The sequence below is a fragment of the Helianthus annuus genome, chromosome 4 (assembly GCF_002127325.2).
Source record: "Helianthus annuus cultivar XRQ/B chromosome 4, HanXRQr2.0-SUNRISE, whole genome shotgun sequence".
Taxonomy (NCBI): Eukaryota; Viridiplantae; Streptophyta; class Magnoliopsida; order Asterales; family Asteraceae; genus Helianthus; species Helianthus annuus.
The window spans coordinates 195,167,239-195,183,737 of NC_035436.2; the positions used below are offsets into that span (position 1 = coordinate 195,167,239).

At 35.8% G+C, this 16,499-nt stretch overlaps 1 long non-coding RNA gene across 1 annotated transcript; it reads left to right on the forward strand.

Moving 5' to 3' along the window:
- Positions 1-5,331: 5,331 nt before the first annotated feature.
- Positions 5,332-5,776, forward strand: LOC110935210. Its single transcript, XR_002588954.1, has 3 exons — positions 5,332-5,408; positions 5,601-5,635; positions 5,729-5,776. It is a non-coding gene; the product is annotated as an uncharacterized LOC110935210 (long non-coding RNA).
- The last annotated feature ends 10,723 nt before the right edge of the window (positions 5,777-16,499 follow it).

The window sequence follows — 16,499 nt, forward strand, 5'->3', positions numbered from 1 at the left end:
GCCGCTATTGACAACTATGGTTGTCGTGAGGATATCTTAACTTATTCGATCACTCCATATAATTGTTAACATGTTACTTGAAATATTAATCATCTTAATTTTCATTTGATGCTCTGGTTCTTGATAACTGGAAGTTAGGAAAAAAATTGACTTGACGTTAATCAAGATGCCATTCTGACCCTGATTTAGCACCACATAGGAAAAATAATATCAACTTTAGAGCATTTTAAAAGAGCCTATAAAGACCAACATTCCTGTATATGAGCGTTTCTTTACTGATAGGCAGTGAACTCTTTTAACTGGATAGACAAAGTTTTAGGTTTGGCTCACTTGAAAAGACTATTTTGCCACTGACCATGTTAGTTGTTGTTTTACCCCCTACTTGCTATAACAAGGTATTCAAATGTAGCTACTACGTATAAGAACAATGATGAAGAACTGAAGTTAAGTTGTTTAATTATTTCATGAGAAAGTTGAACTCAGAGTGTGTATATGGAGATGGAGTGAGTAAAAAATACATTATTAATTCATTTCATCATTTTCTTTATTTCCACATGATTAATCCTCTAAAATACCAATCTTTATTTAATTTTTGATTACTACATACAAATTTCAGGAAGCAATGGGGTTGAGTGAAGGATCTGTCAAAAAGAAGAAGATCGCTTACCTGTGTACGACGTTGCTAATTACAGAAGTGAAAGAGATATTCCCCGTTTGGCCCGTCTTATGTCCTCGGAGCCAAGAGACTCAAACACGCTGTGAAAGATGGCGGTCAAAAAGGCGTGTTTCGGGCCATTCGTTTGAAAAAAGTAGATGCTTATGAAGGTAACAGATACATGCAAGCGTTCTTTAACAATTGTAGCCTTTTGACTAAGAATGGCATACTTCAACTACGAAAACAATTGTCATTTTGGTAAAGATAATTCATTCATAAATTGATGTCTAAGTTCAGTTTGATTCGTACACCTTTTGTTTCTTATTATATTGTTTCCCATTTCAACAACTTTTTTTTTATAATTCAATTGGCAATATGCTATCTTTTTGTGTGAAATGTATGTACTTTTTGATTATTGTTAATTCAAAAAATTGAAGAGATTATATATATCTATATATATATATATTGTGTTTTACTTAATACATGTGATAACAAGTCAAAATCGTCACCCCTTGCTGAAGTCAACCAATCCCACTTATAATTAGGTGAAAATCAGTGCTTTGGACAGTTGATTGACATGCCATGGCGGGTCAAATTTTCCACCTTTATCCGTTTCACCCGTCAAAACCATACCTCTTTACCAGTTTCCACCTTTGATGTTTTTTTTATCTTTTGATTGTTTTTTTTATGTCATCAAATATCTTTAAACTTAACATTCTCCAGTAACTACACTACTACACATTGACAATTATCAGGTCTTCTATGAGATCTTCCCCATTTTAGTAAGAAAATATTCTGTATCTTACGATTGCAGCTAAAGATGGTTAAACTTTGTTAGTGTTGCAAGTGTTTCCTTCATGGTTTATAAGTTTATCTAATAGTAGGAAGCCAAAGGGATTAAATTTAAAGGCCATCAAGCTAACTCATAGTGTGATAACATCTTTTTTGTTCTTTTTTTGTTATATGTAAAGTGGGTTGCTGCCCACGATTACATTATTGGGTAATTAGTTAGGGGGGTGAGGGGTGGGAGACCTGGACGCCCCCAGGTATTTCCACATGGGATTGGTCGATTGGGTGCTTGGGTCAAAAGACAACATATGTCGGTCAAAAGACTGAAATTAACCTGATTAAAACTATTTGGTCAAAAGACAACATATGTAGGTTACTTTCATATGTAGTACTTTATTTTATTTCTTTATGCTACTTTACTTTCGTAATGTTGTGAGCTGCTGTGTTCATGGGCCAGCTGGGCTGCTTGTAGGCTAGCTGGAGTAAAGTTCAACTTGGGCTACGGCCCGGGAAAGCTACGAGTTAAAGTACGAAAATTAAAGCAGTCAAACAAATACGCGAAAAAGAAAAAGGTAACAAAAAACACTCAAGTGATTCTTGTACTTGTAAGCCTATTCACACGCGTGCTTGTGATCTTCTTTCGGATCATAAGGCACTAGATATTCCTATTGTGAGTATTCCTATTGAAGTTAAAATGAATAAGGTTTGGGACACATGTGCTCACATGTCCCTACATGCCTTTAATAATAAATGATTATCAAGCAAAACAAATCCTACCAAGAAAACATGCAACCCACTTTAGGATGGTGATTTTTAGGATGACAATGATGGTCCCATAAAGGATAACGATATAACATATGATTTCTAAAATGAGTAGATCGGGCGATCATTTTTTAAGCAAGCTGCACTTTTATTACAAAAGGATATCCGTCATGGGATGTTTGGTATAGGTACTTGGATCAGCTCAGAATGTCATCTGTTTATGACACGAAAATGTACTGCAGGCAGACGTTGATTCGAGGAAACTATGGTTTGCTTAATACTACAACTTTTGAGCCAAATCCGGATTACTACACGTTTATATAACTTATTTTTGCATTATGCTTTGACTTTTGAGGCCAAAGTTATATATTATGATGGGATTTTGTTCTTTCTTTTCAGCGCTCTACTTTGGCATCTTTTGATGGGTCAAAAAGTTCTTTCCGTAAACTTTAATGGGACAAAGAAAATACGATCGTATGCGCATTGCGCCAAAGAATCTGTAAGCTTCCTATAGTATTTGAATGCACAATATATGGGTGCATTTGGTTTATGTGGCAACATATGTGGGAATGAAACCATTGGAGGAGAGTGCATTTCGGGGTGGCACCCTTGGCTACGCGAGACAAAAATTGTTAAGGCATATTAAGTTGGCATCGAAGGAGCGCATTTGCACCTCTTCCATTGGAGATGGTCTTACAAATCCTTACATTTCCACATTATTACATGTTTTATAGATACTTTCATGTTAAAAGTGTTTTTATAATAAAAGAACTTTCACATAGTTATGAATTATATTGTTTTCGTCATTAAACCCGTGTTGAAGAAGTCAAACAAAGTCACCCATGGTCCCATGGACAGTTGTATGTCGCTTTATCAAGGGTAAAAACAAAAGATGGAGTCAAATTACTAATATTAGAAAAGGATGACAAACCTACAGATAAATTAACAAATGTGACGTATAAAGAATTTTTAATATAATTTATTTTGAGTCACCTGTGTATTACAACTGGACATTCTATAGGTTCTTTTACATGTATGCTCATTTAACAGCGTAGTTTTATAATTTGGTTATTATGATAAAGTTTAACTTCATATATAATTATTTTACTTCAGATGATGAGGGGAAATATATTGTTGAATTATATAGGTCAAATGGGTTAATTTCTTTGAAAATAATCAGCTAAGTACATGGTTTTTATTCTTATTTTTATATTTTCATTACTAACTATTTACTATTTTCTTTATTAAATCTGTGTAAGGAAATCATTCTTTAAGCAATAATGTGAGACTCTAATTTTTAGCTTACAAACTCTGACAAGTAAGGTAATTTTATTCATTCTTGTGAAAGTATTTTATATTACTTCCAACTTTCATGGAAAATATTTATTTATATTGATTCAAATGTGGTGCATCTTATTTGTGTTACAATCAAATTATGAAGAGTTGCATTCTAAAGCATTCCGTTAATTAACGTGATTCACTAAACGTGAGTATTCTACACTCTATATATGGGAGGAGTTTGTTTAATAGCTGGTAATTTAACTTTTAATTGCAGAATTTATTGAAGACATTTCACAAATCACAAAGTCTACCTTAAGTTAGAACCCAGGTATTGCTAAAATCTCTTACGTAAACACACACACACACTATGTGCTGAGTTGCATAATATTTACATTTAATAGGCTTATGGGAGTTCAATACTTGGCTTTTAAAGATGTTTAAAAACTTAATTTTGTACTTTGAGAAAACTTTCATAATCAAATACTTACCAAACAAAACGGATTTGGGTTTATAGGTTTCAAGCATAGTTAAGTTTCGGGCAAAATAAGTTGTTTTAAAAGGTCAAAGCAGGTTTACTAAAATAGAGTAGGTACCAAAGTAGTTTTACCAACCTATCTTTTTATCAAACCTTTTTTCGATTGTTTGTAAATGTATATATGATGTGAACTGGTGTGCATTGTGATTAAGCTGCAAAAATGACTTATTTGCAATAAAAAGGCGACCTTGAATGACTTTTAGTGTTTTTTAAGTTAATGTTGCTTGAACCGATATACTTGCAGTTATTTGTAGAATTGTAGGTAACAAATTAATATTTTGTGAAACTAATTAGGCCTGTAATGGATAGAATATAGTATTACATTGGAATTATGTACACCACCATGACATTTGCTAGAGCAGTGCGCAACATTCTCCCTGCATTGACATTTTTTACTTGTGAATGTATAATTGGTAGGGTAGATTCACAAATTGCTACACTATGGAGTGAGATAAGTTGTTTTAGCATTTGAATCTGATCAAGCTAATTCACCCTTTATGGAACAAAATGTTTTACTGCCAGATTAGTGTAAACACATTTATTTCATCTACTCTTCTTTATTGAATAATTACCTTTTTTTCCGATTAATAGGCAACTAACCGTTTTTATGGTGGGGTTGGCCCATTACATTCAGATGTTACTGTTAGAGGAGATGACAAAGCATTTGAAGTCCTTTTGGTGAGAAAATCTTTCCATTTAGTATAGTTTATGTTTTGTTTAAATTATTACCTCCATGAGTTCCCACCCAAAAGCAACACTTCTTGATGTTGATTCAGTTTTTGGTGAAGGTTATTTAACTAGAGGATAACTTATTAATTCTTCTGTTTTCAATCTTCTGCCACGATGTTAATGATAATGAGAATCGCCTCATAGACAAAAGTGACTGATATTTGTTAACGGTCACACGGATTAACCAAAAGTATGTATATGTTAGATGCGTATTAGAAAGCATACTATGTTATAAGACCCGAGCTCAAATTAATAGTAAGTTAAATTAATCATTCAAAATAAATATGGTGATAACGCCTATAATCGAGACGTAAGCTAATTATCTAAGCTAAAGTCTACTAGATGCTTTAATACAACAAATTATGTAGTATAATAGACGATGATATTGGTTTCATGTAACAATTATAATAAGGTTAATCTACCACATATACGGATTATGATTTCATATGCTTCATTTGATTATTGAATAGGTTGAATGCAGGTTTATTTTATGTATCTTTTGGCCTTTTACTGGGTAGAAAAGTGCGACCTTTAGGTTATTAAACTTTTCTTTAACTTATGGTTATCATGTAGATTAAAGAGTTCACTCAAACCGATAAAGCTGTTATGCTTGATGAGATTCTGGATTATGTGTAACATTTACAGATGCAAATCAAGGTAATAGATTTTCATTCAAGATTGATATTATTACTAGTCTTCAATCATGAGATTATCTTACATCATATTGTTGTAAACATTGGGATGTTTAAGATATAATAGTGATGCTTTAATCTTTCATCCTACTGTGTGTGTTCATTTCTTTTAAAACTTTTCTAATTTTTAGTTTGAAACTTTACTCTCACTTAGCAGGTTCGGAGGTTGATAAAGTCTGCAAAGCACTCGAGGTTGGTTGTCCCACTTGCTTGCTTCCTGGTAACGAGTTCTCATGCTTACCAAACAGAAGTTATTACTGTTTAAATGATGGTTTGTTTTTCAAGGACCCAAGCTGAGAAGGAATTCAAAGTGGAGGTTGAAGCAATTAGGGCTATGCACCAACATGGATATCTTAAATGTAGTTTAGTTTAACAACAGGAAATTCTATGTGATGCGCCAACATGGATATCTTTTACATGTGATGCTCATTTAAGAGCTTAGTTTTATAATTTTGTGATTATGATAAAGTTTGAGTTTAGATATATTTATTTTACTTGGGGAAATATGTTTTTTAGTTAAACAATTGGTGTGATCCAAAAATTTTATGGGTAATAGGCCTCTTTGACTATTCATCTACCATGGCGTGTCTTCTTAAGTGTATGGGTTTTGAAAGTATTCTTATACAGAGATCTCATTATGAATTAAAAATGAATTAGCTTTACATGAAAACTTTGAATACATATGGAGGCAAAGTTGGGATACTTATGAAACCGAACTAAAAATTGGCGATGGAGAAGGGAGAGGATACTTTAGAGGTTCAAAGTGTTATTTATATACTTTTGTTTATTGTAAATTAAATTTTCCTAACCCGGGAAGTTCCCGGGTGATAGCCTAGTATATATATATACATATATATATATATATATATATATATATATATATAGGACAAAGATCCGTTAGGAACCACTCTTTATTGCGAGAACCGCGAGAACCAGTGTGAATACAAACAGTAATACCTAAAAAAATCTAAAAAACACCCAAATTTTTTTTTTATTTTTTTACTATTTTTTTGTAAAATTCGCTATATTTAGTTTACAATAAAAAAATAAAAAAAATCAAAAAAAAAATTCCGAGTCACAGTTATCCATGCACATGTGCATTTGTATCTTTTCTTTGACAAATTTCGTAATTCATTACAAATATTAGACAATTGCACTTTCATTTACACTACCACGTGTAATACACTACTTTTTACGTTAACAATATTAGAAATGCACATGTGTATCTATATGTATCAACATCAAATAAGGTGTTTCGGTACACTAATTTCTCTTTCATCTATCATTCCATCCATAATACACAAACATGCACATGTGCATTTTTGTCATTTCTTTGACAAATTCCGTAATTCATTACAACTATTAGACAATTGCACTTTCATTTACACTACCATGTGTAATACAATACTTTTTACATTACCAATATTAGAAATGCACATGTGCATCTATATGTATCAACATGAAATAAGGTGTTTTGGTACACTACTTTGAATACACTTTCCCTTTCATCTATCATACCATCCATAATACACTACCATTACCTCCGACCATCCATAATACAATACCATTACCTCCTACCATCCATAATACAATACAATTACCAATATTTTCCCTTTATTACATGTGTGTAAACACCATTTATACCATCCAATCAACATATTACATCATAAATTGATAACTATAACCAAACCATCAACCACTAGATATAACTAACCAAAAAACATGTATATGGGCCTACTTCTCCATTCAAAATCACAAACTTTTTGTACCAAAACACGTTATATCATGGTTATACCTAATGATGCACATGTGCATTTTAAATATTGGTAATGTAAAAAGTAGTGTATTATGAATGGTATTGTAAATTAAAGTGCAATTGTCTATTCCTGATAACGTATTACCGAATTTGTCGAAGTAATGATACATATGCACATGTGCATGGATAACTGTTAATCGAAAAAAAAAACGTTTTTTTTTTTTTTTTTTTTTTTTTTGATGGTAACCAAATATAGGGAGTTTTTTAGGAAAAATATTAAAAAAAAAATTGAGTGCTTTTTTTATTTTTTTTAGATTTTATTTTTTGTTCACATTGGTTCTCGCGGTTCTCGCAATAAGGGTGATTCTCGCATGAGCCTTACCCTATATATATATATTATAGAATATAATGGTTTGTAATAACTGTTGATACTTATGATTTGTGTGACATGTTTTGGTATGTTGCATGATTTACTTATTGGAATTGATTTAGTCGTCCCTTATCTAATTAGGAAGTGATATTGTTTGTTTATTTGTTTCCTATTTTCCTTCCTTACTTCTAGGATCTTTTGTCTATTTATCTCCTTGATTGTAATCATCTTTTCAAGAAATAAAAAAACATAACCGGCTGGTACCGAATTCTTCATGGTATCAGAGCGGGATTCCAAAAACTGAAGATCATCCAGTCATTCTCCGGCGACATGGCCGGCGAAGAATTATCAAGTCAAAAGGCCGAAGTCATCGACAGCAACTCACCGTATTACGTTCATGCCTCCGACTCACCGAGACAAGCTCAAACCAGCGACCCTCTCACTGATGTCAACTACAGCGATTGGGTTCAAGAGATGGGAAACTTTTTATTCGCCAAAAACAAGATGGGATTTGTTGATGGAACTATCCCTAAACCGGACCAGAAGAACGCTCTTTATACGGCCTGGATGCGGTGTGACGCAATGATTAAAGGTTGGTTAACCGCATCCATGGAGAAAAACATCAGAGGCAGTGTTAAATATGCCAATACCTCGGCAGAGATCTGGGCCGATCTCAAAGAACGGTTCGGTAAAGAAAGTGCGCCTCGTGCCTACGAGTTGAAGCAGAAACTTACCATCACGAAGCAGGACAACAACTCCGTCTCCACCTACTATACGGCTCTGAGGAGCCTTTGGGACGAAATTTCGTCCGTCTTACCGGTGCCCCATTGTTCGTGTGGTAATTGCACCTGTGATATTGGAAAGAGGTTGAACGACTTTCAAGAAAAGGAACGATTATACCAATTTCTCATGGGATTGGATGGTTGTTTCTCGACCATCCGAACGCAGGTTTTGTCCATGAAGCCAAGTCCTACACTTAGGGAGGCTTATCGACTTACGTCCGAAGATGAACAACAACGGTCCATTACCGAGTCCAGGGAAAAGCATGTTGAACCTGCTGCGTTTCAGACACAATCTCAAGGAAGACGTGATAATTTTAACAAACGTACGAGTTACAAAGAAGGGGCCGGTCAGAAAGATTATAGGCGGCTCGGGGATGGTACTCAAGACCACTGCACCTTTTGTGGAAGAGATGGTCACAAAAGGGAGGGATGCTTCAAAGTTATCGGGTATCCGGATTGGTGGCCTGCTAAACCGAAGGCCGAAAAGGGAAAATCTAAGGTCGCCCACGTTGATGGTGATGGGTGTACTATCGGAGGCTTGTCAGATGCTCAGTACCAGAACCTTTTGAAGCATCTTTCCGAACCCAACAACGAGGCTCAAGGTGATGTTCCACGAAAAGCCAACATGGCAGGTAAAATTAATTTTCACAGGGACGATTGGGTTGTTGACTCGGGGTCCACGGACCACATAGTGTATCGATATGGTATGCTTGAAAATATCTCGAAAACACGAACAGAAACGCCCGTAGTTATTCCCAACGGAGAAAGTGTTCCTGTTGAAGCTACGGGCGAGCACACCTTGTCCAGCGGTGCTCGTATTGGTGGAGTCCTATATATACCGAAATTCAATTGCAATCTCTTATCAGTGAGCCGATTATCAAAGGATTTGAATTGTGTCGTGAGTTTTTACCCGGATTTTTGTGTTATGCAGGACTTACACTCGAAGAGATTGATTGGAACGGGTAAATGCGTACATGGTCTTTATCGGATGGGTGTGCTTGGTGATGAGAGAAGGGTGATGAGCTTGAAGACTGATGCAAGAGTTTGGCATTCAAGGCTAGGTCATGCTTCCACCTCAAAACTTAGTCACATAGATTTTTTGAGAAATGTTTCTTTTGATTTTGGAGATGATGTTTGCCATGCATGCATGAAAGCTAAACAAACTCGATCTGTTTTTTCTAAGAGTTTTATTAAATCTAAGGCGTGTTTTGAACTTATTCATTGCGATGTTTGGGGCAAGTATAGGAAACCTTCAAGCACTTTTGCCAATTTTTTCCTCACCATTGTGGATGATTACAGTAGGGGTGTGTGGGTTTACCTCATCAAACACAAAGATCAAGCAGGTGATTGTTTAATTGATTTTCATAAGATGATAGAAACGCAATTTGGAAAACAGATAAAAAGAATTAGATGCGATAATGGTGGAGAGTTTGTTTCTAATAGAATGAAAGATTTTTACACCAACAAGGGCATGTTACTAGAAACCACGTGCCCACACACGCCCCAACAAAACGGGGTGGTTGAACGCAAACACCGCCATTTACTTGAAACAGCTCGTGCGCTTATGTTTCAAGGAAGCTTGCCCAAGAGATTTTGGGGAGAGTGCATAGAAGCTGCCACTCACATTATCAATATTCTACCATCAAAAGTAGTGCACCATAAAACACCCTACGAAATTGTGATGGAAGAGAAACCAGATTATGAAAGCTTAAGAACAATGGGATGTCTCGCATACTATCACAGTACGTCGAAAGGGGGAGATAAGTTTGAACCGAGGGGCAAGCCGGGTGTGTTTATCGGATACCCGACTGGTACAAAGGGGTACAAGATTTTTGACATGGAAAGTGGGAAGACCGTCGTGTCCCGGGATGTCCGTTTTTTTGAAACAATTTTTCCTTATGCCAAACTAAAGGAGAACAGTTTGCATAAGTATGAATTCGAAATTCCCACATGGTATGAAGAAGAGAATGAAGAGCCCACTGATCATCCTAGCCCAACCGATGCAGACCCAACTGGGCCTTCCTCCCCTGGCCCAGCAAATAATGAAAGCAATGAAGGTGGTGACAACTTGCATGGGTCTCTCAATCCTGGCCCAACTGAAGAGCACGGTCCAGATGAGGGGCCCAATTCCGAGAATCCTTTGGGCAACGAAGAACAGCCCGGTAGGGCCAAACGAAGCAAGAGTCAGCCAACACGCTTCCGCGATTTTGATGTTCAATTACCACCCTCGATAGACCATACGCATCCCGAACCAGATCAATCTTCTTCGACGGTATTTCCCCTCACTAACTATGTATCATATGATAAATTTTCTGATTCTCACAAAGCTTATTTGGCGGCCATTACCAAGGGTAGTGAGCCTAAAACCTTTTACCAAGCCATGCAGGTTTTTGAATGGCGGGAAGCCATGCAAAATGAGATCAGGGCACTTGAAGAAAATGATACGTGGACTTTGGAAGAATTGCCAAAGGGAAAACACGCGATTGACTCTAAATGGGTTTACAAGATCAAGTATAAGCCAAATGGAGACATAGAAAGATATAAAGCTCGCTTGGTAGCAAAAGGGTTCACACAGATCGAAGGCATAGATTATCACGACACGTTCGCTCCGGTCGCCAAACTTGTCACTGTTCGATGTCTTCTAACCGTGGCAGTTAAAAGAAATTGGCTCTTGCACCAGTTGGACGTCAACAACGCCTTTTTGCATGGTGACTTACAGGAGGAGGTGTATATGAAAATTCCACAGGGGTTCTCCAAAAAGAATGACACTCGTGTTTGCAAACTCAAGAAGTCATTGTACGGCTTAAAACAGGCTTCTCGCACGTGGTACCAAAAGTTCACTAATGCCTTGCTCACTTTCGGGTACACGCAATCACGGGCCGACCACTCTCTATTCACGTTTCGCGAAGGAGGTTTGTTTGTTGCCATACTTATCTACGTCGATGACGTAATAATTACCGGAGATCACCTCAATAAAATAAAGTCCACCAAGGAACACCTTAACAACGTGTTTAGTATCAAAGACTTGGGTCCTCTTAAATATTTTCTTGGGTTGCAAGTTGCTAAAACCACCGATGGAGTTGTTCTCAGCCAGCGAAAGTACACGATTGACATTCTCCAAGATTGCGGCCTCTTAACTGCCCGCCCAAGTTCGTTCCCCATGGAACAGAATGTCAAAATTGATGAATGCCTCTCAAGCCCTCAAGCGGACGCTGCCCAATACCGACGCATTGTCGGTCGTTTGTTATACTTGCAAGCAACCAGACCGGATATAGCTTATTCAGTCAATATTCTGAGCCAGTATGTCTCTAACCCTCGTAAAGACCACATGGAAGCCGTTAACAGAATTCTCCGGTACCTTAAAGCTACACCGGGTCAGGGGATTTTTATTCCCAAAGAAGGCGGTTTTCACCTCTCCGCCTATTGTGATGCTGACTGGCTTGGTTGTCTTACTACTCGAAGGTCTCGTACCGGCTACCTTTTACTCTTGGGTGGTTCACCCGTGTCCTGGAAGACGAAGAAGCAGTCCGTCGTGTCTCGATCTTCTGCTGAAGCCGAGTATAGAGCTATGGCCACCACGGTTAGTGAAGTTATTTGGGTTCGATGGCTCTTGCAAGATTTCGGAATCCGGCTTATTGATCCTACCCCTATGTTTTGTGATAATCAAGCAGCTCGACATATAGCCAACAATCCAGTTTTTCACGAAAGGACAAAACATGTCGAGATGGACTGCTACTTTGTTCGAGAACGTGTCCTTTCTAATGAAATCCAGCCAGTTAATGTTGACTCGAAGAATCAAATTGCTGACCTGTTTACCAAACCTTGGGAGCACAAAAGCTTCAATTTCTACTTAGCAAACTGGGCGTTCGGGACCTTCACGCTCCAGCTTGAGGGGGAGTATTGGAATTGATTTAGTCGTCCCTTATCTAATTAGGAAGTGATATTGTTTGTTTATTTGTTTCCTATTTTCCTTCCTTACTTCTAGGATCTTTTGTCTATTTATCTCCTTGATTGTAATCATCTTTTCAAGAAATAAAAAAAACATAACCGGCTGGTACCGAATTCTTCATTACTTGACAATTATTATACTATGGTTAAATGCTCCATTTTATAATTAGTGTGTCAAATTATGGTAAACAATAATAGATTTTAACTTCCTAAAACTTCAGAGTTTATACAATAACAAACTGATACAAACCAACAACAACGCTCAATCTACTAACAGATCATCAACTTGATGTCTAAGACTCTCAAATGATTTAACAGATGGAAATTGATCTGACCAAACGCTAAGTCGCTAACAAGATCACGATGCCCTAAATCAGGTTTCAAAAACACACTGTTCCCGAGTCTCATTTAAGAGGGGGAGGGGAAAGAAAAGAGATGAAAATATGAAAAAACCATGTTCCCGAGTTTTTATAAGGATAGGAGGGAAAAGGGAAGAAAATTTGTCCATATATTCATCCTCTCAAATTGGAGAGATTAGGAGAGAAAATATTATCAATTACTAAATTGCTCTTATATCTAATTAAAATGTTTTATGTTTAAAGGGTGTAATGGTAAAATAGTTACTTTCTTTTCTTTTCCTCATAACTCGGGAACACATAAAATGCTTGATTTCTTATCTTTTCCTTTACTTTTCATTAAACTCGGGAACACGAAAAAAAACCACATCTTTTCCTTCCTTTTCTCTCTTAATTTATTTTCCTTCCCTTCCCTATTAAATGAGACTCGGGAACACAGTGTAAGAGAGAGAAGAAGGGGAATTGTGTATGAATTTATCTGAATGTTAATCGGCAATGAACCAGCCATTCCTTCTCTTTATAATAGCTACAAAGGCCTTGACCCATTTGCCTTTTAAACCCACTAAGCTCTTTAAATGTCCAGTAGTGTATAGCAGGCAGCATCCCATACTTCGAACATCTAGCCCATACACACATGTTATCCAGCAACTGTATCCTTATTTAGAAGCCCATTATAGTTATAATAATTGGAGGATGCATCAGGCCGTGTCCTGGCCCATACATGAACCCTGTAAACACTAGCTCATCCTTTCTCCAAGCCCACGATCCATATACATGTTACAACACAGAAAAATATAACAAAACATTATATTGTAGGACCTTATAAAACATGAGTGTAGGGTATTAAATTGTTAATGTTAACCCTTTTAACATTTTAACATAGTGGCTGGTAATCAATCGATGAGTTTACTTGCACATACGGTATTTAATTTGGATATTCTCAACTTGATAGCATTAGTACCTTAGAGAGTCTTTGCATGAAGAGACTGACCCTTTCAAGCCACATTATCAACCCAAAGCTACTGCAAATGAAACATTATAAGTTCTCTTAAGCTTAGCTCTACCTTCATGTGTAGTTTTAGCAGTTAGCTAGCTTGCCCGTTGGACAAAGCTCCTAGATTTCCGTTACTAAGCCATGGGTCAATAACCAATCTGTCTTGGTTTCCTAATTTGATGATAATTTGGTTTTCGGTCTGGCCTGGTTTGACACTGGTGTTTACTGGGCCGAGACCGAATTGCCGACCTGTTGCCTGTTGGTTCTCTTTTGTGTATTCTTCACCAGAATTCGTCACTGCAGTCAGAATAATTTTTGTAAGAAAAAAATATATATCTTAAAAATTCATCTTACCATGTTAAAAATCATTTTTTTTAAATGTTTTTTGGCATTTTTCCTTATAAAAATACGTAGAAGCTATTCTAATAAAAAATTACATGTAAAACTACTATAACACGTAGTTTTAACGAAATCTAACTACAAAATAAATTAAAAAAAACAACGTAGTTTTAATGAAATCTACTACAAAATAAATTAAATCTGGTAATTCCGTATTCCTATCTCCGTTGATCTCTAATCCCTAATTCGTCTCCATTAAAGAGTGATGATTATATAATTTTTGAGGTCTGTTCGACTTTATGTTCATATGCCAATCACAAAATAGAATCGAGAAGGAGAAAATAATGTGAATTAAAAATTAAAATTGATCCGCCGTCACGAAAATGAGAAGTCTCTTCATACAAAGTCAAAGTATAATTGGAAAAATAAAACACGGAGACTATTTTTTCCAAAGAGAATTAATAATTATTAAAATTGAAAACCATAAACAAAAACAACAAACTCAGTGATGGCTTCTAATTGTTAATTCAATTAGTTGATAAATGATACATGATAACAAGATAGGCATAAAATTATATATCTTTTCACATATAATAGTAATATTTGGTTGAAAACAAAAGGTAAGGCAATTTCTTGTTGGATTTTTATTTGGTCAAAGACACCTGTAAGAAGGGTAAGCAATAACCGAATCACTAACTGAATCTGATCTAAAAACCATCGAAAACGAACCTAAATTTAATCGAAACTAAATTAACCAAAAATTGATTATCGATTATTCTTTTGTACCACATTGTTTTGATGAGTTTCGCAAGTAAGTTAGATGCTTAACTGCCTCAGATTCACTTTTCTAATATAATATATTTAAAAAAAACTCTACATTTACTTTTAATTGAGCTCAATCTATTTTAATACTTGAGTAGTTACATCTATTTTAAAAGACCTAAATTTTAAATCCAAACTAACTAACTAATGGTAAAATGGCTCACTCAGTTTTAGAAGGCCTAAATTACATATATCAATTGATCATTTTGCTACACTACTTTTGCATTACGCCATCAAAGTTGAGGGGTAGCTGGTGCTACCCCTACTATTAAGCTATGTCGCCTCTGATCATATAGTCACATGGACGTATAGGTTAACTACCCTAAGTCACCCATGTTAGATCGTGGGGTATGGTTGGCGGGGGTTTGGGGCATGGGTTGACATGTGAATATGGGCACTCAATACACAAACCCAAGTTCACATAGGGGTATGGTGGGCGTGGCTGTGCTGGCGTGGCCAAGCCACATCATTTTTTTTAATATTATATATATATATATATATATATATATATATATATATAGGATGAGGATCATTACAGAACACTAACTATTGCGAGAACAAAAAGAACAACTCTAAAACACTAAATTTTGGGATTCAAGTTTGATGTTTTTTAAAATTTATGTTTCTTACATTCATATATTCATATGAGTATTATATATATAGATAAAAAACATATTTTTTTACCTACACGTAGCTTACATACATCTTGGTAATTTAACCTACACATCACCTACATATGTGTAGGTTATACAAAAAGTGAAAATTTTCTATATTTTGTTTTGAATTCTAGTGTAAGAAACAATAAATCTTACATTTGCAACATTTTCATTTACTTTTAGGTTTTAAGGATTGAAAAACAAGGTGATTCATTGTGTTCTGCGTGTTCTCGCAATATTTTGTGTTCTGCATAGAACATTCCCCTATATATATATATATATATATATATATATATATATATATATATATATATATATATATATATATATATATATATATATATATATATATATATATATATATATATATATATATATATGGGGAACACTAAAAAAATGGGGAACAGTGGGGAACCGACTCAAACGAACTCCGATTAGACTCATTCCAGCGGCGTTGAAACCGTCTCGTCGAACCCTAACTACGATCTATTAACCCTAAACCCTAAATCATAACCCCTAAACCCTAAATATATTAGGGTTTGAGTTTTAGGATTTAGCCTTAGGGTTTAGCTTTAGGGTTTAGCTTTAAGGTTTAGCTTTAGAGTTTAGAGTTTAGCTTTAGGGTTTAGGGCTTAGGGCTTAGCTTTAGGGTTTAGCTTGAGGGTTTAGCTTTAGGTTTAGCCTTTAGGGTTTAGCTTTTAGGTTTATAGTTTAGATTATATGGTTTAGCTTAGGTTTTAGCCTTATTTTTTAGATTTAGGGTTTAGAGTTTAGGATTTAGGGTTTAGGGTTAAAAGATCTTAGTTAGGGTTCGACGAGCCGGTTCCAACGCCGCTGGAAAGAGTCCAATCGGGGTTCGTTTGAGTCGTTTCCCCGCTGTTCCCCACTTTTTTAGTGTTCCCCAATGAACCTTCCCCTATATATATATAGGGAGCCGCTAGAATGAAAACCACCTCGAGTTGTAAGAACCGCGAGAACTACACCCCACGGAGCGCCGTTCGCCATGATTTTTTTTTTACAAGTTGATGTGTAT